We start from the raw sequence: 25,550 nt of genomic DNA, 5'->3' as shown, positions 1-25,550 counted from the left end.
GCGGGGGCGAAACGAAATTGTTTCTAGGAACGTTTCTGACATTGATTATTAGAGTAGTCAATAATAGACGGATAGATTACTGAGCGGTATAGCTACCGAACCTAGGTCACTTTTGACGTCAGAACTAATTGATAGAGAAAACCATTAATTTCAATGTTAGGAAATAATGGAGCTAAACACGAGTCTAACTTAACTATAAATAATTACGATGATGTTTTTATAGCGTTTCTCATGTAAGTGTTAATGAATGAAAAGCAAGTCGACAGTAAGGTTAGTTATCTACTTTCATCTACGCCACAAAAAGAAAGGAGCAAGATCGAATATTGAGGCGATTATACTTATTAAGAAACCGTGGATGTGCAAACTTACTCCAAACTGATATGATGATAATGGGTGCGCCAAAGTTCATATAAAATTGTTATATAGATTATTGGTAGTCCGAAAATGTTTCTCATACAATTTTACATTATAACGATCATTATTTATAACAATTTTATGTTAATAACTATCGTAACTTCGAATGACTTATGTTCATAATGTCATTCATCATAAATACGTGTTATACTAATGTTTATGTTTATATACTTATTGATCATAACGATTGCGAGTAATATAATTTATCGTTATATTATTGTTAACAGAACAGACATCACATGTGACAGTCCAGTTAGGTGCGACGACGAGCGTAGCGAGGAGGAGCGTGTTAGGTTGACCGTGAGCGAACCAGAAACGAATTTTTAATGTAAATTGTATATGTCACTGTAAAAGCTTCAAACGCGCTTCTATAAATGGCACAAGTTTTTCATAGAACTTCCCCAAAACTTTTCAAATAATTTTATGATGAATGATTTTCTTAAACACAAAATTATGAATGTTATTAAATATTTGTATAGAATTTATGATTAAAATTTTTCGACTAAATGATTATTATGAACTGTGATGGACCCGATGATAATCTGATGATTAAAACGTATCTAAACTAACAATAATAATAAACTTTGCATATAAAATTCGTTTTATTTTATGCGATAAATATGGTCATAGAACCTGATTTTACAGAGTTGGTGTTGTTGCTTGTCCTAGGGTATCTCGGTGGTGCATAGGGCTTCCATAAGTTTCTTCTACACTTCTTTATCTTGAGCAACCGCCTTGATCTTATTCCAGCTCAGTCCAAACCCTTGCAGTTCGTTCTTGACGCTCCTGCAGGTATGTACGGGGCGTTTGCGGGCTCGCATTCCGCATTGAGGCCCCCACTCATTGGGTATGCCGGATCTATTTCCACTTCCACAGCGCTATTTCATAGGAGATTGTCGGCACATACTTATACGTGAAATCGATATGGATCTGATTTTTGTTGCGTTTATTGTAAACAAAAACGGAAAAATGCGTTTTTTCATTTTATCATTCAGTTTTCGTGCTTGTCGATGATTTTAACTTAAACTAACCTACGTCGAAAACTCAAATCAAACTTTATTTTGAAGAATATTGACTAATGACGCCGTAACGGAGTCCCTTACAAATTAACAAACGTACAAAAGACCTAACTGAAGGTTTGCTAAATATCCACGGACCGCAAAATATTTGTGGTAATAAGGATTTACTGGATACGAAGCACTACATTGCGGCTCCAAAACAGGCACTGTCAACGTAGGGGTCAAAATCGCCAGGCTGACGTGGGACTAGGCAGGCCACCTACGACGTATCAACACTACGCATCCATAGAATGGGCATATATCGTCACTACTTTGAAAAAATGTATCTCACGCTGCTCCTCAAAGTTAAAACACAGTAAATCTATATGCATTCCATACATACTTAAGGACTGTATCGTTAATTATAGGGACAAAACAAACCTCGTCTAAATGTTGACATGTGCATAATTTTGTATTATTATGGTCCGAGGGTATGATCTGAAGGTATTGGTAAGTACTATTTGATATAAGAAGATCTGATATTTTTTTTATTTTAGGTACTTTATGGTACTTTCATTAAGGTCTAGCAAATAAATTTCGGACAACCCCTAATCTGGCTTAATTTGAGAATATCTCAAAGACTCTTTGTACGATTTCGACAAACAAAGGTTAATATGCTGCCAAAATATATTTTTTAAGAGTCCTCTTCATGGTTGTTCAATTGGGTACTTGCAGAATAAATGCGGTGAATATATATAATTTAAAAAAATGCATTTTTGAACAACGTTCCGGATTGCCGTAAATTTTTGATACAAGCAGGATGAGAGAGATAGATAAAAGAAATTAGGCATAGGCCAATGTCTAATAGACATTCATGGTGTTTGAACAGTGCCTAAACCATCGATATAAACAGCGTATGATAGTTAAATTCGACATCAAAGCCGGAGTTAGCGTAAGCGCCATGTCACATTCTCTAAATGGCCGCCATAGGCACTGGTCCCACCGCGAGCTAGTAAGCTATGAGCTATCGGCTATAAAAACGATCAAAAGATAAGCACTCCCGTGCAAATAAAAGAGACACTGCTATAGCTCACTGCTTGGCGAGTAACTATAAACATCGCCGTGTCTCTCTTATTTGCACGGGAGTGCTTATATTTTGATCGTTTTTATAGCCGATAGCTCATAGCTTACTAGCTCGCGGTGGGACCAGTGCCATACACAGATCATGAACTTTATTTTTTTTAAATAACAGTGGCTAGACTATGTCTAGATATTCTGCTTTGTGGATCATTTGTCGTTGAGGTTCGCACTGTACAATTTTTTTTCACAATTGTGTCGTCTTGTACGCACTTTGTGAATTTTCTAGTAGCATTTGTCCGAAATCGTAATTGGTACTCGGGAGGATTAAGTCAATGCTGTCTAAACCAACCACCAAACTGTCGAGTTTCTAGGACAAAATGCGTACCTTATTATGTGCCTTATTAAGCCCATGTCTTGTTATAAGAAAAAAATATAATAGCAAATAAATACGGCTACTCAAAGTTGTCTCCATATTTAACGATACAGTCTTTACTACAATTTTCTTTTGATTGACAGACAAAGATACAAGTTTTTTTAAAAGTAGTGACGATATGTAACTTGAAATGGTGCCACATCGCAAACGCTTGAGTACTTATTCGGCCTAGAAGGATACCACGGGCCGACCTGGACGTATTTCTCAGCAGCTGGACGGACAATTGAATACGGCACTTGATAAGGATTAGCTTAGAGTTTTATCTCGTGGTCTCATGGCACATTCTAATATGAAAAGCAGAGCTATTTTGAGCGTTTAGCGTTTTGTTTGTTTCAGAAATAATTTATCAAATTATCCAAATGTTTCAGCCAGCAGGCCCTACTTAAGAAATTGGAACTAGTAGTCACTGATTTTCAAACTTGACCGCCATTAAATCACAGCCGAAGTTTTCTTTTATAAAATATTCAACATTTCTCACAAATTAAAGAAAGCCTAGTTTTTATCAATCTCGTACCAAAATAAAACTAAACTCGGCGTCTAAGTTCAAACCTCAAACGACCGCCCCAAATACCAAATTTAGATGGTAAGTACTTTTTACTCAGTGGTCTAAATAAAGACACGTATTTATAAAACTAAGAGGTACATGTTGAGCCTACCAGTTGCGATAAGAAGGCAGTCAATTCATCCCACGCATATCGATATTATCATTCATTTATATAACCTTTCCAGATTTAGTCTTCAGTAACCGGCCATAATGCAGCTACCAGGTTAAAAATAGCCTGTATTCAGGCGATATCTGAACACTTGTTGCGCACGATTGACGTCAGTGCCTCCCCAGCGCGGGTGGCGGTGCGCGGCGGGGGGGAGGCAGCACCGCGCCTCCGCGAGTGGGTCGACTGACGTAAAGGTTTATTCATGAATGAGAACCCCAAAACCATCATGATCTCATTTCTGTAACGTAGGGGTTCTATCGTAGACACCATAACAACCTTGACGTCTGGGATTTTTTACAGTGTTTCAATGCGTGGATCCATCGGGGAATTTGGGGAAATTTCTTTGTAATTTTCCACTAGTTTGGCGGGCGGACGGTCGACGGTTGGTATATAAATTGTATTTAACTACAAATGACTTTAGGCAGAGATTTTTCGACGCGTCTTGTCTACACTCTAAATGTCGGCAACAAATTATCTACGGGCATTGTTGTGGAAAAAAAAACCGGCCAAGAGCGTGTCGGGCCACGCTCAGTGTAGGGTTCCGTAGTTTTCCGTATTTTTCTCAAAAACTACTGAACCTATCAAGTTCAAAACAATTTTCCTAGAAAGTCTTTATAAAGTTCTACTTTTGTGATTTTTTTCATATTTTTTAAACTAATGGTTCAAAAGTTAGAGGGGGGGGACGCACTTTTTTTTCCTTTAGGAGCGATTATTTCCGAAAATATTCATATTATCAAAAAACGATCTTAGTAAACCTTTATTCATTTTTAAATACCTATCCAACAATATATCACACGTTGGGGTTGGAATGAAAAAAAATATCAGCCCCCACCTTACATGTAGGGGGGGTACCCTAATAAAACATTTTTTTCCATTTTTTATTTTTGCACTTTGTTGGCGTGATTGATATACATATTGGTACCAAATTTCAGCTTTCTAGTGCTAACGGTTACTGAGATTATCCGCGGACGGACGGACGGACGGACGGACGGACGGACGGACGGACGGACGGACGGACGGACGGACGGACGGACGGACGGACGGACGGACAGACAGACATGGCGAAACTATAAGGGTTCCTAGTTGACTACGGAACCCTAAAAAGAGTTTTGAATGATTCACGGTTAGTTTTACTAGACTTATATTGACTGAGTTTATTATTGTTTGTTTAAAAAACTAGTGAAAGTAGAGCCGAACAAAACTGTGAACTTAAACTAATTTGTTTGGACAGACCAACGACCACGATGATGTATGTTGTACCCAAAAATACGGCGTTGCATGAACAAAACCTTCCCTTTGTCAGGTGGTTTCGTTATTAGGACCCAATGATGGAGTAACACCGCCAATTTTTCATGGGCATTCTGGTGGTACACCCTACTTTATCTTTTTATCTATGTCGTTTAATATACCATATTTGATATTGTTTTTTTCCGGCATCCGAAAGATCATCATCATCCTCCTTGCGTTATCCCGGCATTTACTACGGCTCATGGGAGCCTGGGGTCCCAAAAGATATTATGATAAATAATAAATAAAAGTTCATTGTTCATTGTTAAAAAATGTATACAAATATAGTAGAGCGAGTAGAACTTTTGTATGTGAATGTTTAATTTTATTTAAAATGTTATAATCGACTTTTGTTGGCTAAGTAGTTAATAAAAACGTGAATTCTTCCTAAAGCTTAAAATATATGTATTTCCTAAGACACATTGCCAAGAAAAGGGTTAAAATGAGAGCGCAACTCCTATTGTCTGCGAGCGGCTTTTGGCGGCTGGGCGTAGAGAAACTCTACGTTGCTAAATAAATCTACGAGTAAGACGCTACAGGAGCGAAAATGCTGGATGCTAAAATGAAAAGAAGCCCTTCTTTCAATTTGGGAATTTTAGTTAAATATACTAGTGTTGTCAACTAGATTTATCGAAAAAAAAATTATCCATTCAGAACAACTCATTTAAAAGATATTCAGAAAAAATCTTTAAAATCGAGGTTCCACTCTCGACTGTTTCCTCCTTTAAAACTTAATCAATCGTAACGAAAATTTAGAATCTGAATAACAATGAAATAATTTGTGTCGGACCGTTTAGTTTTTTTGGCTAATTGTTACCAATTTTGAATACCATACCTTTTTTTGCGCCACAATCAATAAGGCCGTTTTTGGAAATTTTTGATCTAGCGTCTTTAAAAATAAAAATATAAAAAAAATCAAAACAGTCCGACACAAATAAAAAGAATAATAAATAACCTGTGTTGAAAAAATCATTGCTCTATCTTCAAAAACCAGGGAACTGTATGGAGAATTGACCCCTCCTGTATCGTCTTAAAAAATCCTGGGGCTTGTACCTTTATACACACAAAGACAAGCATTACGTTACGAACTTAACTGCCCTTTGAGCGCCAAGAACCACTAAAGTGGTTGTATGCCGTCGTGCCCACCACGCCAACAACCACTAAAGTGGCTATGGCGGACGCTGTCAAACCAACTTTCCAGCTGACAGATAAGATTTATATTCGTATTTATTAGTAGAAGTATTGGCGGGTAGGCCACATTTTGACGCGAGAGGCAAAGCCTTCAAAAGGATAACCACATTGGTGTGCTCGAGGCTTCATAATACATATATACTGCCCTCCTAAGCCGAAAAGCGCTATCTCAAACAAAAATCCTTAGCTAACTTATACTTAAGTATCTATAGCTGACAGTTCCATTTTCAAAATCATTTGGTTTTGAGATAGCGCCACTCGGCTTAGCAGGGCAGTATACAGGGTGTAAACCTAATACGGGCGAATCTCTTAACGGTGGTGAGTATATAGGACATAAAAAATGTAAATAGATAAACTTTACTTAAAATTGAGATAAATGTTTTATCCATACAAAATAATTCGGCCCACAATGTAACGCATACACACTCGCATTAAACGCTCGCTGACAGTTGTCATTGTCAACGCAACCAAGTTTACAATACATTGCTAATAGGTCTTTTTTTAAATCATTATATAAATAAATAATAAATAAATAAATATTATAGGACATTTTTTACACAGATTGACTGAGTCCCACGGTAAGCTCAAGAAGGCTTGTGTTGTGGGTACTCAGACAACGATATATATAATATATAAATACTTATATATATATAGAAAACATCCATGACTCGGGAACAAATATCTGTGCTCATCACACAAATAAATGCCCTTACCGGGATTCGAAACCGGGACCGCGGCGTAGCAGGCAGGGTCACTACCGACTGCGCCAGACCGGTCGTCAATGGTGGGGTCAAAATTAACAGTAACTCAAAAACACCTCTCAATTAATGATAACACTAATGAATTCTATGTCCGGGTTATTTATCGGTCGTATTGCGTTTACAGGCTGTACCGTGTGGAAAGATATCATAGTCCATACCCATAGATCAAGCAAACGCATAAACAATCTCTGTCATAACGTCTACTCACAGCTTACAGCTTTCGTGCGTCAATTATTGTACAAGGAAGTCAACGAAAATATACAAAATACCTCGTTGCGTGATATTAATCGACAAAATTATGAACACTCAAAGACCAGAGACATATTTCCCATCTCAGGGAAGTAAACAATAAAAGTAACAATCACAGAACAAAAAGTGACACGCTCATCCCCTATACAAATAGATTAACAAAGGACAATATAATACCGGTACAGACAAAGCCCATGCCCATACAAAAGCGTACCCCTGAAATATATGGGCCTTTTAGGCTTAAAACTAGATGGCGTTGTTTCGCAGCCTGGAAATGGCCTAAATCATATTTTTTATAAGAACAAATAACATGCTTCTTTGTTTTAATATCATGATATCACGTCAATACATATTTTGAAAAAAAAAATTCTGGTATCATCAGTGAAGTTACGATAGTATTTAATATGGCGCTAAAAAATTGAGGTCGATTCTTAGTAGGAAGATTGTAAATCCTATATAAATCATCCTTGGATTACCTTATATCTAAATATAATTCTGTGAACTTATTATTAAAGCGACAGGGCTCGTACAGCTACAAATAGCACGTGTGAAATAAGACAAATGTTTCTGCTAAGCACCCACGCGCTTCTAAATATGAGCTTAAAAGACATTTTCAGTACAGATGGTGTTTTTTTTACGCACTAGTGCGAGAAGTCGTTCATTATATGCCAGGTCGAAACTTCGGAGGCTCATCTGTACTGAAAAACGTCGTACGATACACGTGCGAAAAGGAAATTCGTAACTCGTGTCGAACTTCCTGTTTTACGCACTTGTATCGTAATGTACTATTATGTACGGTGTAATACGCGAAAATCGAAAGGTTATAACTACGCATTCCTAGACCAAAATAGAAAAGATGTTACCTTAATTCGTTTTCCTAAATTTAACCCATGTTTTTTTTTTTTAATTTTAAGTACTTTCGCATAGAATACAAAGTAAATGGCAATAAAAAAAAATTAGAAAAGTGTGTCTTCTACCGAACTATACTTTTTGAGACTATGCCCCATTTGTGAATACCTACTTATGTTTTTATAATTGGTAAAAACTCTGGAAATAGGCGAAACCCAAAAAAGTTTATGCGACATTTTAGCCTCACAATGTGACCAGGAGAACGGTTCCTTCGGCTTCCTCACGTTACACTTACACTGTGTATAGAGTGGACTATACTCGCCGAAAAACTGACTGGCGACTAAAGTTATATTGCCATTTCTTTCATGCTAATGAAGACCTTGTGCGATAGAGAGGAATAGTACTATAACATCAGTCACCATTTGGTATTGCGGCAAGTATTTGGTATCCGCCCTAAGTTGCGGTGACAGACAGCCTTTGCGTTGTGGCCTGGAACAGGGTTATCAACTTATCACAGAAATTATTTCGTAATCGATATTACTCGCAACCTCGATTCTCTATACAAATGTAGTTACACTCTCATTTTGAAACTACTAGCCAGATTGCTCTGAAACTTTATGCTTACAATAGCATACGGTCATAAAATACAGCGAATTCAAATTTGTTTTTGTTCTGAGTGGGTTATTTTTAAGGAGGAGCTATACTCATACAAACTATTTTATCGATTTCCGTGAACTTTAACGGAAGTTTAAATATATAAACAAAAGAATATTATTTACGACATTCTCACACAGATTTACTGAGTCCCACGGTAAGCTCAAGAAAGCTTGTGATGTGGGTACTCATCAGAGAACAAAAATATATAATATACAAATACACATATGTAGAAAAAATCCATGACTCAGTAACTATCTGTGCTGATTACACAAATAAATGTTTATCGGAATTTGAACCCAGGACCGCGGCTTAGCAGACAGGGTCATGTGATGTGGCCTAGTCGGCAGTGAACCTGCCTTAAAAATAAATAAATAATTCAGAGCAAAAGAAAATTTTGGAAGAATAACTTGGATTCGCTGTATTGTGTAACTATGGTTTATTCCTTATGCTATTTTAAGCATACATTACTTTAGGTCAATTACAATTAAATAATTTATCTACAAAGAAACTATACTGTGTTCTCGTCCAATCCCATGATAACAGAATCACTAAATATGATTAGGTAGTCTTTGATTATTTGTCCCACATTTTTTACTTGATATGTGGTTACATTATCAAATATATTAGCGCCCCATTTTTTTTAAATGAGGTGCGTTATTCTTACTTAGGTACTGAAGTATTTGACTATACGGAGCTTTTTTATGTCTTTAGTACAGTTCTAAGTACAAATCACGTGCTCTAGAGAAAACGTGACAAGGTGACAGAAAATTCTAGAGTTTTCTTTCAGTCGAGAAACAATCATGAATACCTAAAAACGAGCTAAAGTTAGTAAGAAAATGTTGAAATAAAAATAAATATTTACCTATAAAATTTGATTCTATTGCGCAGCATTGCAAGTCCTTGGATGAAGCCAATAAATACTCTACTGGAAAGTTACTGACATTTCAACATATTTTAATTAATAATAAGAACTTGTTACCTTCTTAGAAAACGAAACGATTTCTTAGAACAAATATTACATTGCAATTTTATTTTTCCTAGGTAAGTAAACGTAATTGAAGAAATGTGGGTGAAATTCCATTTAACAGTCAGAACTCAGAAGAAATGAAGTAAGTAAAAACAAGTGAAGTAATGTACAGCTGGGCAAATCCCGATCCATTTTACCATTATTGAGTTCCCCATGTATCCACTGAACACGCGTGTCATATATAATTAGTGAACACTCTAATTAATTATGCAAACATTGTAAAACATGGAGAACAATGTTGCATTTGCTTTCTCCAAGTCGAAATTGTCCCGCTGTACCTTAAATCAGTATTAGATCTGAAAATATAGCTGAAGGTATCTTGTAGTATGCGGCGTAGGTGCATTAAGTCGTAACTAAATTATAAATATTCGTCAGTGTACGATGTTTATTCAGGCAATACACATATCGTCACTACTTTTTAAAAACTTGTATCTTCGTCTGTCAATGAAAAGAAAATTGTAGTAAGTATGTATGGAATGCATATAGACTTACTGCGTTTTAACTTTGAGGAGCAGCGTGAGATACGAGATTTATATAATCATGTACAGAAATTTGGAATATACTTACGTACTAATAGGTATACAAAAAAAATGACTAATCAATTAAAACTGTAACATTGACACTAAAATTAAACCTAAAAATAAAACATAATAACAATCTACGTATAAAAACACTTATCTACAATAAAAATAAAACTGTTATAAAGAGAAAACCCCGTCCAGGCGTCCAATAGTTCGACCTGCGGCATGGCCCCATGACACTGGCGGCGTTACCTCTTTGTATTGCAAGAGAATTATACCTTATATTATACCTTACCAGTTAGTTATTCAAGCAAACATTAACACCATCTTATTTATCGACCCAAATGTATGTAAGTACAATTTGTGTCTATTGTCATGTTGGTGAAACAAGCGCCGGGAGTTTCCCTTTTTACCGCACTAAACAATTTATAAATTTACAGATAAATATTAGAGGACATATTTACATAATATGTAGATTTAATAAGTTCCACGCGAATGTGTTGTGGGTAGACACTGATAATACGTATTGTATACAGCGTGTGGATTCCATACGGGCGAATAATGTATCCATAGTATAGTATCTAATCACAGGAATCGTATAGGATAATAATTTTGTTAAAAAGTGTTAATTAAGAATCCGTATTTTTTTTAATCTGGCCAATCAGCGATGTACGCAGACCAACTTAATTTGACATGACATAAACGTCATATCGTAATGACGGTAGGCCCGCTAATTGATGTGGACATAATACATTGCGTGCTGAATTATTATAATATATGAAAAAATATATTCATCTATAAAAAAAACCATGTAGTTAGGCTCCTTAGGTCCGATACTAATCGTTATTAAGATATTCGCCCGTATGGAATACACACGCTGTATACAAATACATAAATAAATACAAAATACCCATGACAGTTCATCTGCAATGTCACGAACGTGAAGGGAGCCGCTTTTTATAAATTCAGCCCGAGTGACGGGGACTTCTCCGTGCTCTGTTTTACGAACAAAGGCGGTGAAAATGAAACTTATTACTGAATACCTACCCTACCTTTTTTACTAGGTCGGTCCACTAACAGCCACCTCGGAGGAAATAGAACTGGAGTAGCCTTTCAGTTACTTACCCCTCTGCCCAAAAACTTGAACAAATGTCCGTAAAGTCACGTAAATACAATTTCACTATCGATTTATGGTCATTCACAAAATCGCTTCTCTACGGATCGCTGGTAATTAAATATGCCCGCATATGCCATGAGCACATGTAATAAACACTCAGCCACCTCAAGCTTATAAAAATAAAGTATAAAGTTCCATTTGTACGTCATTTTAGTTATTTTTTATTATTCTTATATATTTTAGATAGGTAAAAATATTTTTGTCATATGTCAGATTAATGACATTTATCTAATCACGTAGAATCGATTTAAAACTCGTTTGCAGATAATAAATACTTTTTCAGTACAGATGGTGTTTTTTTTACGCAATAGTGCGAGAAGTGGTTCATTATATGTCAGGTCGAAACTTGGGAGGTCCATCTGTACTGAAAAACGTCGTTCGATACACGTGCGAAAAGGGAATTCGTAACTCGTGTCGATTTAAAACACTCCCTTCGGTCGTGTTTTAATTTATCGCCACTCGTTTCGAACTTCCTCTTTTTCGCACTTGTATCGAAATGTACTATTTCCAAGGACGTATATAAGGGGGGGGTTCAGGGGGTTCAAACCCCCCCCTTAGGCAGGGCCGGATTAAGGGTAGAGCGAGTGGAGCGGCCGCTCTGGGCGCCACATGGTAAGGGGGCGCCAAAATCGAGAATGTGGAAAAATCCATACAAAAAATTATACGTTGCGTGGGCGCGCACATATCACAAAATGGCGAGAGGATTCGGAAATTAATCCGCCTACTGAAAATCTAGATTTGTAATTCAGATTAAGTGGAAAGTTGCACCATATTGCCTTTCATAAGGGCGCTGTTGGTGGGGCGCCGTAAAAGGAGGATTCTAGCCCTTGACGAACCACATTGTGCGGCGAACGGCAAAGTTACGTCGCTATCCAAATGCAAAAATATGAGTCTACCCGATAGTCCAAAGCGGAGTTCCTCATAAAGCCAAAGACGCAAAACGTCTCAGGGAGGCGCAATTTTGTGAGTCACAGCAGATGGTGAGCGAATTTCAAAGCACTCAGATCACGTGGCAAAATACCGAAATGGGCGTCCCGACGGTGACGATCGAGTCCGCAATTAATCCCTTAATTAACTCTTAAGCATTATTATAAAAATAATAGTGATGGCGAAATATAAGGCCTAAAAGTCGGGAACATAGGCGCCCTGTGAAGTCAAAATACCCCAAAATATGTCAAAGACCGCAGCTCTGCAGAGTGCAGACGATAAAAGCTTGAAAGTTCGCGGATTCGCCGCTGGCGGGTTGTCATAATTAATCTAGTCAATAGGAAAAAAATCGCGCTTACTATTTATAATTATCTGCTCTTTTAGTTAGGACAAATTCCGAATCTGCTTTCCTGACTTGGCCACTATAGTGCCCCATTTTGTTTGTTATTTTATGGACATGATATTCACGTTCAGCCACACGTAACTATACTAGGGTGCGACTACGAAAGTTCAACCATTTGTCCCTTTCGCACTCTGTCTGATGAAATCCATAAATTTTGTATTGCGTTCATCTTCAAATTACGGCATTACTATGAAAAAAATTTCGCGCTCGCTACGCTCGCGATTTAATTTCCTACATAGTGAATCTTCTTCCCAAGGGCGCCGAAAATGTATGCCCTGGCCGTGAACTAGTGGCACCTCGTACAACTGGTCGCCAAACCCATCGCAATAATGTTCCAGGGGAAACTGCGGAGATATACTACCGGCGAAACATATATTATCCTTTCTCGGAACATTTGATATCCGAGTTAGATCCGAGTCATTTGTCAACCTTGGAGCCTGAAAAAAAACCTAGACCTGCTATTGGGGCCATCGACCAGTGTGATCCAAATTTCTTTCCTTCGATCAGAAAGTTGCTATTGATACTGGCCACTTTGCCAGTATCAACAGCAACTGCTGAAAGAAGTTTTTCAACCTTAAAAAGGTTAAAAACATTTTTTCGTAATAGGACGGGACAAGAGCGCCTCACGGGGCTAGCCCTTATGTCTATCCATAGGGAAATAGCTGCCGTAATAATAAACGCTAATGATCAGAGGGCGGAATTGCTCATGGCAAAAATCAAACGTCAATAGAGTTGGAACGGTAAATTTTATCGACATTTTCAGCTATCGATAAAAACAGTCACCTTTTAAATTTCTGCCTTTATTTGACCTCTGATTAGCTATTCGACCATTTGATTTTGACCTCTTTGACTAGATTAAAAGTAAATTGTATAACATTTGATTACCATTTTTGTCACTAGTCCTCTTGCAAAAACGTTTGAAAAAAAATGGTTAACTAAAACGAAAACCAGTCAACAAATGGATAAAGAAGTATCCTCGTCTTACTTACGACGGAAACAACTCAATATACTGATAATTTCAGTTCAATCGATAGTCGATAAAATTTAACGTTCCAACTCGATTAAAGTTTGATTTTTGCCATGAGCAATTCCGCCCTCTGCTAATGATATTATCAATCAACTAATTTTAAGAAGAAAACGATTAATAGTTATTTGTTATACAAGGGGGCAAAGTTGTATTTTAACGCCGAGTGTGAAATTGAAAAACGAGCAAGTGAAAGGATTCTATAGTTGAACCACGAGCGGAGCGAGTGGTTCGAGAATAGAATTCTGAACTTGCGAGTTTTTTAACACACGAGAAGTAAAATACATTTGCACCCGAGTGTAACACAAAACTTTTCCCCTCACTAATAGCGAGGAAACTACAACGCAAAAAATGCGTTTATCACTGCTTCCAGGTAGTTCCACAGGTGATAAATCATATCATCATTATTACTAGATTCACCTACTTTTATCAATTTTAAAGCAGTTAATTTGACTTTATTCAAGGTCAACTTACTTTACCCACTAGTGGATAAAATGCGTTTTTACCCGCTAGTGGATAAAATGTGTTTCGTGTTTCCGAGCTAGTGAGGGGAAAATATAGTTTTATAACGAAGTAGTGTCTTTTATTTTGCATCATTATTAATTCGAGTCCTTTCGAGACCTTTTTTTATCCGGTTGAGTTCATGACCCGGACCCCCCCCCCCCCCCCTTAGACTTTCTATATATACGTGCTTGACTATTTCGAACGGGATGTACGATAGAGTTTTTATTTACGATGCTAATAAACTTAATAGTGACTATAATAGAGTTTATATTGTGAGGATCATGTTCCATATGTATGAGTGCATCCTATTGAGCATTGTATTGTTTCTTTGTCAAAATGTGCGTGTGTACAAAATGTGCGTACACTGATCATTATATAAGGTCCTAATTTATTAGTTGCAGATATTTTAACACATGATACTTTACATTAAAATAATTAACTTTAAATATAAATTAAGAAATCTTTTCATGTAACTTTTTTGATTTCATTTTCCTAAAAAAAAAAATTAATTATAATTTCGTCTAAAAAAAATCACATGTGCATTATCACATGTCACAATAACAGTCTGTCATGTCAACAATTGTTTGTTGTAAATGTCGTATAGGTTCGGCGGGAAAACTGCACATGTCATTGAAGTGGCCAGTTACAGTTAAGTGGTACGTAAAAGAGGTACTAGAATCTGTTCAATGAGTTTTCATTTAATAATCACATAAACAGGGTGTTTTTACGTAGCAAATTTGTTTTTCCGTTTTCTCCAAAAAAACATCGTAAAAGCTATAATGTTTCACGGTTTAATATACTCCAGAGACCGAGTACTATCAGCTGTAAAAATATCTGCATCTAATAAATTAGGACCTTATATATTTTGGCATGTGTTATTTCCTCCCCCCGCGAAATTCGGCAGACTTTTTTTTTATACTACGTCGGTGGCAAACAAACGTACGGCCCGCCTGATGGAAAGCGGTCACCGTAACCTATGGACGCCTGCAACTCAAAGAGTGTCACTTGCGCGTTGCCACCCCATTAGAATCTTGTACATTCCCTTTTGCTGTGTTAAATACACAGTAAAAAGGAGTGTCCAAGTTCCAAGGAGGGACCGGGTTGCCGACGACTCAAAGGACAATAGACGGAATAAGTCAGTTCCGTAAGTCCTCCCGTCATCAGCACACCGCACCCTCGTTGAGCTCTGGCAGCTTTACTCACCGGCAGGAACACAACACTATGAGTAGGGTCTAGTGCTATTTGGCTGCGGTCTTCTGTAAGGCGGAGGTACTTCCCCAGTTGGGCTCTGCTCTAGATTCGAGCGAGGTGATATCCGCTGTGCTGTGCCCTACCACACAAAGCGGAATATCATTCGCTATGCCCTACCCCCTTCTAAAATTTTTTGTAAGCAAATGCAACATGAAAGCGCCTCCAGTTTCTTTTTCCTCCGAGACTGCCAATTACCTAACCGTTTAATCTGTGGAACACAGTGTGTAGTTTTTTTTAGTGTGTAGTGATCATTCACAATGTTTTAGTACAAGCTTTCAGCATGTTAAATAAAACTTCAGCCACTTATTTCCGATTTTTATTAGTGTTTTCCCCGCGGGGAAAAACGTTCTCATTTCGTATCACCGAATTTCACTAAAATGTGCCATTTAAAAATACCCCAACTCAATTCCGTTCCAACTCATTAGTGCTAAGTTAGGTATATAGCGAAGCAGATGCCGGCAATTGCCAGCTTGTTCTAAATATAGAACGCCCCTCCTCCCCCCTCGAAGTAATTTCCCTGCGTGCCCACCTTGGCTATTCAGAACACGACTCCTTGAGCTACATTCGTAAACCAACATTGTACATTGGGGAAGTTTTGTAGGAATTTTCAAAAATTGGGACTCACAAGTGTGATGTGCTTATGTAGGTATGTAGGTAGGCATAGAAATACCTATTGACATGTGTCACTTTAGCCAGTCTCGAATAAACCCTTGTTATTGTCGCTTACCTATCGTATACCTAGCTCTCTCACGTACATCACAACAATTAGCATGAAAAAGATAAGTTTTTGTGTTAATTACATAAACTATTAAGCGATAATTTAAATTCGGAAAGTGAAAAAGTTGACTTTTATTTTTATACAGATTTTATGCTTAATTGCAATTTAACTATTTGTTAACAACTGACGCTAGTTGCGAGTCCCAATTTCTGAAAATGCCCTTATACAACTTGATTTTTCGCTAATTTGCCTGGTTTGAAATGAAACGACCGTAAACTGCACTGCTGAGTAGGTGACTGTAATCCAGTCAAACTAGGAGTTCGATAGTTCGAGTTCGCTTAAATAAGTATTTTGGCACAATTTCAGAATTAAAAAAATAATCAAAATTGCATTGAAAAAAAAATCGTAGATTCCAGAGTCTACAAAATCTCAAAATAATCGGTTGACAATTGAGACTCTGTGCCTAGAGGATCACACACGGGCATAACAAAAGCCAATCGATTTACATCGTAGACATAAACCTAAGTAGTCTGTCTTTCCAGTCAATAAGTGTTAATCAATACTTAATATTATAAATGGGAAAGTGTGTGTGTCTGTTTGTTTGTCCGTCTTTAACGGCAAAACGGAGCGATGAATTGACGTGATTTTTTAAGTGGAGATAGTTGAAGGGATGGAAAGTGACATAGGCTACTTTTTGTCTTTTTCTAACGCGAGCGAAGCCGCAGACAAAAGCTACTAAGGCCTCCAGCACCAATTTTTTTTTATTTAGGCTAGATTTTATTAAATAGACTGACATATCAAAACGTCATCACTGAGAATCGCCCTTCACTTAGGGCCCCCCCATATCTAGCGTCTCGCGAGCGTAACGTCGGGCGAACTGTATGGCAAAGCCTGACGCCGCGTCAGCGCGACGTCGACGCAACGTCGACGCGGCGTCTTTTTCCATACAGTTGACCCGACGTTACGCTCGCGAGACGCTAGATGTGGGGGGACCCTTACAATTAACGATATCTGCTCTTTTTAACAACATAACGTATTAACTTTCTTTTTATTATTCAGAAACGTCTGCAAGCAATACAGTTGTGAACTTTTCCATTTTTACTTTAGTTTAAAAATATGGCAATAAAGTCTTGCGAATCCCATACAATGTTAGTTCATCTGGCAGGTCAAGCGGTTGGCCTATTTTCTCGCAGAAGAAAAGAGATATTTTTATTTCACTAAGTTTAGAAAGACATAGATAAGTAAGAGGACTTGGAAAACGTTTTGCTTCACCCGGTTGGTGGTTTGCCAACTCGTAATCTTATCGTTTGGATGCCTGCATAAGTGCATACTTACTGCAGTATTCGAACAAAGTGTTTAAGATGCGAGTAAAATGGCACTATAATATACCAGTTGATTGGTCAGTGACAAAAGTGGTTTCTTCAAACACCATACGTATTGGCGCTAAATCTAATATTTCAAGTATATGAATCGGGCCGTTGGGTTGCAGTAACAGCTTACATTGATAGTAGGTTTCATTTTGCAATGGAAGAAGTGAATATAAAATTGAATAAATGTAGAGAGAACACGGACACTATTTCAGAACACTTATTATAAGTATCCTTGAATACATTTATCTTCAAAAGAGTTTCCACATTCCATTGGCTCTTTGAATGAAAATCAATTCCCTGCCGGTTTAGCCAAGGTGACGATCGCTTGTGATGCGGTAACTAAGTGCTATAGTTTCTCACTATAGCTCTTCCTTATTATTGTCACAGTATAATAAACAGTACTATCGTACAGTATGGCCCATATCTCGGCTACCTCACAGTTACCGCCTGTCAAAAACGCAAACAGTCGACCTGTCATATCATGGTACGCGTTCACCTAGACGAGCTTAGAATGTGTGCTAGGAACGCGCATCTTTCATATTTGATCGCCAGTGTCCGAGGTGTGTTATTGTTACGTGTTAGTAGACGAGCGTAGAAGATTGGCACGCAGTACTTATGAATGATCATGAATTACTTTGAAAATATTTTCAATATCTAGTCTAACTAGAATAATGCAGCGTGTAGGTTTTTTGTATGATGGATGTCCTAAACCTCTACAGTCACAGCCATATTTTTAATATCGAAAACACTCTCAATAAGGTAATGAGGTTATTTATAAAGAAACGTTTATATGGCTACTCATAGCGTTCATCGAAGAAACTCAATTATTTTATGCATTTGTGGTAACTTGCACAACAAGTCAGAACTCGATTGAATTCCAGGAATTTCATAAATCGATACCTCTGGGTTCAATTGGCGTAAAGGACATTTTGGCGAAAATGAGTTATATATACAGTTTTGTTCAGAATTTCAAGCGCTATCGATCTGTATAGTTAAAATTTCGATATCTCTTAAAAAGTTGCCTTTACGACCAAGATTTTCTACTATGGACTTGCAAAAATAGCTTTTCTGAAGGGGCGTAAATATCAAGTCATTAATTATAAATTATTATTTGTGTCGTAAAGGAAATCTACAAATAAAAATATAGTCGTAAGTCACCTTGTTATATATTGTTGCCCTATAAGCCCTTACTTTCTAAGGATCACTTTCTATAGTAGTGTGATAAAGTTGGGCGTAAAGGACAAGTTTTTTTGTTCTTCGTCCTTTACGACCAGCACTAAAAATATTTTATCCGCAACTGTAATCGATATCTTTGGGTTCAATTGTCGTAAAGGACATGTAATGCCGGTTTCCAAGAGAAAGATAAACCCACTTTTTTGTTTTTTTGACCTATATTTGTGACGTGTATAAGAAAAATATGCAGATTACGAGTATCTTTAACCTAGTGTAGCAACCGTAGTGATAAACTAAACGATTTAGAAGATAGATGGTTGTAAAGGACACGTCAAAATGTTATAACGTCCTTTACACCCATGATTTGATAGGGTCGTAAATGACGGTCTTAGATGATTTTTATACAAAGTCGGGGCGTAATTGTAACCGAAATGGTACAAATGTTGTTCTAAGTTTACAATTAAAAACTGGAAAAATGTATCAAAACGTACTTAATATGGCATAGAATAGCTCTACATCAGTTTAATGCAGTATATTATTTATCTAAGCTATCTTAGCAACAAAAAAGAACAAGACTAATATTTTATATCCAGTTTTGTAATAAAGAAATAATATTTGCTTAAAAACTATCTAATACTTTGGCAACAAATTCAAAGTTATTTTTTTAGTATTCGCCGCTGTCTGAATAGTCAGTAGGTTACGCATTCAGTCTTTAATTCTAGCAGGGAAACGCTTTCGTAGTATTATTATACTGCGGCGAGATGTAGGTAATTAAAAAAAACATTATGGTAATCAGGGTACGTACCCAAATGCACAAACGCTCACGATAATATCTATTTCGTAGCTATATATCTTTATCGCTCTTGCGTATTGCACCAGACTGCATTTTTGTCGGCGTCTGTCGTCGACGATTGCCATTCAGCTACGCCGGCAGTAAACTTTAACAGTAGACTATATTAACATTTAGTGCGACAATAACAGGTGCGTTTCGCTGTGGTTTCGCTAACGAATGAGCGTTAGCGTTTGGTGACTTGGCTATGTACCCAGGTACTTAAAGCATTGACTATAATATTTCTAGGATTGAACTCATAATTAAGATTATTCTTATTTAACAGGTTTAAGACTAAATAACAATCTACTGTTTTAAAATTATCAAAAATATGAATCCACATAGTAGGTAACTAGTCTTGACTACAGTTTGTATACGCGTCCTAACTTGCGTTTATAAATAAGTACTTAACTCTTAGTGGTTCTTAAAACTTCTTTCTACTTTAGACTTAAAATTACTGTCGTATTAATATAGTCTACTATTCACAGTTGCTGATTAAAGTTTACGTGATTACAATTAGTGTTTTACTTAAACTACGAAAGCGTTTCCCTACTAGAATTAAATACTGAATGCGTAACTTATTGAGACAGCCGAGCGGCGAGTACTAAAATAATAACTTTCCAAAATATTAGATAGTTTTTAAGCAAATGTTGTTTCTTTATTGCAAAACTGGATATAAAATAGTCTTGTTCTTTGTCTCTGTTAAATATTTAGATAAATATACACTGTAACACTAATGTGGCTATTCTATGCCATATTAACTACGTGTTGTTACATTTTTCAAGTTTCTCAATTGTAAACTAAGCTAAAAAACAGTTGCCATTTGTACCGTTCCGGTTACATTTACGCCCCGAATTTGTATAAAAATCATCTAAGACCGTCATTTACGACCCTATCAACTCTAATTGTTCAAAAAAGTCGTGGGTGTAAAGGACGTCCATAGCATTTTGACGTGTCCTTTACAACCATCTAACTTCTAAACCGTTTAGTTTATCACTACGGTTGCTACACTAAGTGAAGGATACTAAAAATCTACATGTTTTTCTATATACGTCACAAATATAGGTCAAAAAACTAAAAAGATATAAACATTTTTCTAAAAAAAAAGTTGTTTTTTGCTTCTCCTGAAAACCTGCATTTTGTCCTTTACGCCAATTGAACCCAAAGGTATCGAAATGATTTCAGGAATTTTATCTGAATAATAAAGAACCACCTTTAATTATGCTCATGTCATGTTAGATTTTACTCAATTAAGGCAATATTAAAATGTTTCAAATTAAATTTACAAAATAAATTTAACCCAATTATTTAGGCCATAATTAAAATGTCTCAAATCAATAAATTACGTAAGAAAATATTTATTTATATCCGGGGTTTAAAATGACCTTTAGTTATATTTAGCCCCTTAGCATTTTCCTGTCAGAAGACCCACATTGATCTGCGCAGCTCCGATGCAACTCCAACGCTCTACACCCACCAGTTGACCTTTCCGCGGGTCATGGCAACGCAACAACAAAATGGCCGATCATTTTACAAAACTCTTCGCACTTACGACCTTTTAGACACGATTATGGGTATAAAACCAAGTTGCCAACACAACGTTCATTCGGACTTTTATCACTATTCTAGTGCTCGTAATCTTTCATTCAGTCATGTAATACGGGTATGCTGGTCAGCTTGCTTGGGTTCAGGGTAGCTTTGTTAGCGGGAACATGATTACCGTGTGGGTGGACCGAAGTAGCTGAATGGTTCCAAACGCGAAGTTTGGATGGAGCTATATAATTTCATGTTTGATTTTACTGATTCAAACTTATATTTAGCTTGCAATGCACAATCGCTATTGGAAATCAGAATATGAAATGAAAGGTCCGGCAGAGTTGAAATTTTAAACGCCAAATGACAAATAAATTCGATCGTTGTTGCACAAAGAGATCTGAAGATTTCTATCAGTGATGTCTAAAAGTGACAAAAACATTATTACATTTTTTTAGTGCGCACTGTGCTATAAAGAGTACCTATAGTAACTTTTGTGTTGTATGTCCATATAACAGCTTTGCTTCCCAAACTTCATGAAAACATGGGTTCGTTGTGTTACGCCAGGTACCTATCTATAGTTATTCTTTATTACCCGATTATTACCCGATTACGGCAACGCAAAAGGAGGGTTATGATTTTGACCGGTATGTATGTGGGTATGTATGTATGTTCATCTGTTCCCTCATAACTTCTAAAGTACTCATTAGAATTTGACAAACGATATGTCATTCGAATCGTCTTAATCTTCCGCTGGTTATAGACTATATAACGTCACCGCAAATGAATCATGGCGCCCTCTGGAAGATAAAGTAACGAAGCAAAAAAATAAAATGAAGTTAGGATGACATGTTGTATATCATTTGAAAGGGCTAATAGGGTTTAATAGGCCCTTGAGGCATTGTAGGGGACACTGACGACATTTCCTCGCTGTATCGCAAAAGTTAGATTTACAATTACATATCAGGCGGTCTAGCACAACTTGCGCATACTTGAAGTCGCGTTTAATATGTGAACTCGCGCGCGAGAACGCAAGTTGTGCTAAGCCTCCAGGTTGCATATCAGCAAAGAATTGATGCCCGTCTACCGGAACCTGAACACATGTTAAAGAGCACTTCGTACTCTCATGGGGCATTGCCGTCTCAAGTGGTTAGATGAGAACTCGTTTTTCCTTTAGTATTTTTTTTTCGCAGACTTGCCTATGCCGAATGAAATTTGTATAATATAATACATATATAATATAATTATCTAGGACGGGCGGGTGATCTAGTGGTGAAGACGTTAGCCGTAAGCTGAAGACCCGGGTTCGATTCCCGGCTCGGCCACCAGTGGGCCTTGTCGCTTTTTCTCTCGTATATGATATCTATTTCAATTTATAGTATGATCATAGTTAATTATTTATTATTAAAACCTCACCGTTCCACATAACCTGAACAAACTATTTTCATACCATTATTTGCAGAAGCTTCTGCTTAATGCAACATTCATTTAAACCATTTCCAGTAACTAAAGTTATTTTACAGTTTGTAACTAAACATCCTCTCACCTTACTTATTTACTTACTTACTTGACTAACCAACAGTATAGTTAACCCCCCTTTAAATATACCCCGTAAATTTGGCCTTGTGATCGTCTAGCGTGAATAAGTAGAACCCTTCGATGTGATCCGCAATAACACAGATCCTTTAATGAGTATCAGCTGTATTTTTGACTAATATTTAAATTTTTACTTATTTATATTTTAAAGAAGAATAAAGGTTATTGTAGCATAATAATATAGTGTTATAGAAGAGTATTTTATCAGATTTAGGCCTAGAAAGTTATATGTGAGAAAGTTAATGACGTAATGAAGAAATTTTTAGAATAAAAGTTAGTGAGTGAAACATACATGAAATAAATATTAAAAAATATTTTGGTAATCATCCGCTACGCCTTATTAGTGGTCCCGGCTTGGGCAAGGGCTTGCGATGCGGTATGGGACCCCTGACCTGATCAAACCACTTTATCAGGATCCTAAGCAAGTAAGCCTGAAGGGCTATCTATCTACAAACTAACCCCCTTTTTGTTTTGTTTCTTGTCCCTAGCTAAACCCCCCGTTCCCCAATACTGCTAATAGACCATAACTTCTCGATCTTTCTAATGTTTTATCGAAACACCGAGCAGTTGCTAACTTTTATAAGAAATAAGTAAGTCAAACTTTTCTAAGCTTTAGACTTTCCATCAGTGGACGGCGCTCGCATGCCACTGGGCCCTATAACAAACAAATCCTTTTATTCCAAAGACAGTTTGTTTCCCTAGCCAATTTGATAGAATTTACCTTGAAAAACTAGTTAGCAACACTAAGTGTCCCGCAGCCACACCGAAAGATCAGAAATTGCTACCACAATTATTAATTTCACTCAAATAAATTAAGTAATAAGAGATTTTATAAATTACCAGTTTTACCACATATTTTAAGATAGTAAACACCACATTTAAAGTCCATTTAACCCATATAAATAGTAGTAGTTAAATTATTTCTCCACAATACACGTTGACCAATTATATTCCAAGACCAATCATAAAAGAACTCTACTTTCATAGAAATAGTGTGTGACTTTACCCTAGTCCTATCGTTTTCCTACTCTAGCATATCTGAAACACAGACCATCACTTACCATAGATCTAATGTTCAGAATATGCACAAGTGTATCCCTACCATAAGCTGTACAGTTCAGCCAGCGAAGCTGAGATAGGCAACCTATAGGCTTGAGTTCTGATCCCCCCCTCTGCTTTTGCCCGCGGGCTAGGGTAGCAGAGAGTAGATCGCCCTATCCGTGTATATATCCAGTATTCTAGGACACACCAGTACCAGCCACATGAGAGACCCAGCTGCGATCAACTTTACTTAGATGTGGATCGATCACAACCGAAATCCCCAGCGACCAACGCCAGCATGAACCAGAGCACCGAGTAAATAAATATAAATATATATAGGACCCCAGCCTCAAATACTGCCGACTTCAGTGAGCAAGGATTACTCCTAATGTCTTTCGTCAATCGTGAAAGTCCTCACTTCCATCTAACAGTTGGACTCTTTGAGACCGGTGAGAAAATACGCTTTTGTAAGTAAATAAAAGCGCCCAAGCCCTCCACTTGGAACAAAAAGACCCCTAAACGCCTTATGTTTAACAGCCGCAAGGTATAAAGCGCTTAGCCGGACAACAGTCTGTCACAAACAATGATCTGGCTTATAACTTTCACTAAATAACCCCATGGAAAATTACTAAATTCAATTTTACTGACCAACTAAATAAACGAATGAAGTTTCCTTTACGTGCTATAATCTAAGCTTAGTTTTGCAAGAATTACTCCCTACAAAACCAAACACAGACTTATCTCCAAGCACCAGCCATACATCGACCCAGTCTTTGTATTGCTTGACGGCACTCATGAAACAAAGCACAGAAAACTTCACTATACACATCAATTTAAATGTAACACTACACTATAAATAGAACACTAAATTAACCCCACAACTGACAGTAAAGCAATTCCACCACAGGTCTAAATTCAACTGTACGACGATATTGTCCCCGCACAATCAAACAAAGACACAATTTCAAAGTTTACAATCACTTAGAATAATTTCCAAGTAAAAACAAACAGAGAAATAATAGCAGAACAACTTCACTCACCAGTATAACACACGAAAGCCAGAGACACTGTTAGTCTTGTGGATATTGTAAGAATGACGCGCGTCGGCTCGCTCCGACCCTTTTATAGTATCTAATAGAGACACAACAGAGACTGGGGACATAATGGAGACTGGAGACATACTGGAGACTTAACAGAGACATAACAGAGACATACTGGAGACTGGAGACATAATGGAGACATAACAGAGACACAATGGAGACATAACAGAGACATAATGGAGACATAGCGGAGACATAATAGAGACACACTGGAGACTGGCGACATACTGGAGACACAATGGAGACACAATGGAGACATAATGGAGACATATTGGAGACACAATGGAGACACAATGGAGACATAACAGAGACATTATGGAGACTGGAGACATAATGGAGACTGGAGACCTAATGGAGACATAATGGAACAGAGACATACTGGAGACATAACAATGGGGACTGGAGACATACTGGAGACACAATGGAGAGACATAATGGAGACATAACAGAGACATATGGAGACTGGGGACTGGAGACATACTGGAGACACAACAGAGACATAATGGAGACATAACAGAGACATACTGGGGACTGGAGACATACCGGAGACACAACAGAGACATAATGGAGACTGGAGACCTACTGGGGACATAATGGAGACTGGTTTGTTTACTAAGCCGTACACCCTATACATTTAACGTCCATGTTCTCTCAGCAAATAATCGTTTACCTATCAGTAGTAACATCTGCATGCTTGCACGTGTTTTAGAGAGAGACAGAGCTA

This window comes from Leguminivora glycinivorella, chromosome 1 (assembly GCF_023078275.1).
Source record: "Leguminivora glycinivorella isolate SPB_JAAS2020 chromosome 1, LegGlyc_1.1, whole genome shotgun sequence".
In the NCBI taxonomy this organism is placed as follows: Eukaryota; Metazoa; Arthropoda; class Insecta; order Lepidoptera; family Tortricidae; genus Leguminivora; species Leguminivora glycinivorella.
This window is presented reverse-complemented; position numbering follows the sequence as displayed.